A 1,961-nucleotide genomic window follows, 5' to 3' on the forward strand; every position below is an offset into this window, starting at 1 on the left:
CCCGTGTCAGGCCGACGAGGCTCTCGTGCTACCGCAGTCGTAGCCTTGCCTGTACGAGTCTCGTATGCTACCAGGCTATCTTAGGGGAAGCTTCCCGTGTCAGGCCGACGAGGCTCTCGTGCTACCACAGTCGTAGCCTTGCCTGTACGAGTCTCGTATGCTACCAGGCTATCTTGGGGGAAGCTTCCCGTGTCAGGCCGACGAGGCTCTCGTGCTACCGCAGTCGTAGCCTTGCCTGTACGAGTCTCGTATGCTACCAGGCTATCTTAGGGGAAGCTTCCCGTGTCAGGCCGACGAGGCTCTCGTGCTACCACAGTCGTAGCCTTGCCTGTACGAGTCTCGTATGCTACCAGGCTATCTTGGGGGAAGCTTCCCGTGTCAGGCCGACGAGGCTCTCGTGCTACCGCAGTCGTAGCCGTACCTATACGAGTCTCGTATGCTACCAGGCTATCTTAGGGGAAGCTTCCCGTGTCAGGCCGACGAGGCTCTCGTGCTACCGCAGTCGTAGCCGTACCTATACGAGTCTCGTATGCTACCAGGCTATCTTAGGGGAAGCTTCCCGTGTCAGGCCGACGAGGCTCTCGTGCTACCGCAGTCGTAGCCTTGCCTGTACGAGTCTCGTATGCTACCAGGCTATCTTAGGGGAAGCTTCCCGTGTCAGGCCGACGAGGCTCTCGTGCTACCGCAGTCGTAGCCTTGCCTGTACGAGTCTCGTATGCTACCAGGCTATCTTAGGGGAAGCTTCCCGTGTCAGGCCGACGAGGCTCTCGTGCTACCGCAGTCGTAGCCTTGCCTGTACGAGTCTCGTATGCTACCAGGCTATCTTGGGGGAAGCTTCCCGTGTCAGGCCGACGAGGCTCTCGTGCTACCGCAGTCGTAGCCGTCCCTGTACGAGTCTCGTATGCTACCAGGCTATCTTGGGGGGAAGCTTCCCGTGTCAGGCCGACGAGGCTCTCGTGGTACCGCAGTCGTAGCCTTGCCTGTACGAGTCTCGTATGCTACCAGGCTATCCTAGGGGAAGCTTCCCGTGTCAGGCCGACGAGGCTCTCGTGCTACCACAGTCGTAGCCTTGCCTGTACGAGTCTCGTATGCTACCAGGCTATCTTGGGGGAAGCTTCCCGTGTCAGGCCGACGAGGCTCTCGTGCTACCGCAGTCGTAGCCGTACCTATACGAGTCTCGTATGCTACCAGGCTATCTTAGGGGAAGCTTCCCGTGTCAGGCCGACGAGGCTCTCGTGCTACCGCAGTCGTAGCCTTACCTATACGAGTCTCGTATGCTACCAGGCTATCTTAGGGGAAGCTTCCCGTGTCAGGCCGACGAGGCTCTCGTGCTACCGCAGTCGTAGCCTTGCCTGTACGAGTCTCGTATGCTACCAGGCTATCTTAGGGGAAGCTTCCCGTGTCAGGCCGACGAGGCTCTCGTGCTACCGCAGTCGTAGCCTTGCCTGTACGAGTCTCGTATGCTACCAGGCTATCTTAGGGGAAGCTTCCCGTGTCAGGCCGACGAGGCTCTCGTGCTACCGCAGTCGTAGCCTTGCCTGTACGAGTCTCGTATGCTACCAGGCTATCTTAGGGGAAGCTTCCCGTGTCAGGCCGACGAGGCTCTCGTGCTACCGCAGTCGTAGCCTTGCCTGTACGAGTCTCGTATGCTACCAGGCTATCTTAGGGGAAGCTTCCCGTGTCAGGCCGACGAGGCTCTCGTGCTACCGCAGTCGTAGCCTTGCCTGTACGAGTCTCGTATGCTACCAGGCTATCTTAGGGGAAGCTTCCCGTGTCAGGCCGACGAGGCTCTCGTGCTACCGCAGTCGTAGCCTTGCCTGTACGAGTCTCGTATGCTACCAGGCTATCTTAGGGGAAGCTTCCCGTGTCAGGCCGACGAGGCTCTCGTGCTACCGCAGTCGTGGCCTTGCCTGTACGAGTCTCGTATGCTACCAGGCTATCTTAGGGGAAGCTTCCCGTGT

The sequence above is a fragment of the Perna viridis genome, chromosome 11 (genome assembly GCF_037379345.1).
Source record: "Perna viridis isolate PV_CMFRI_1.1 ecotype Kerala chromosome 11, ASM3737934v1, whole genome shotgun sequence".
Lineage (NCBI taxonomy): Eukaryota > Metazoa > Mollusca > Bivalvia > Mytilida > Mytilidae > Perna > Perna viridis.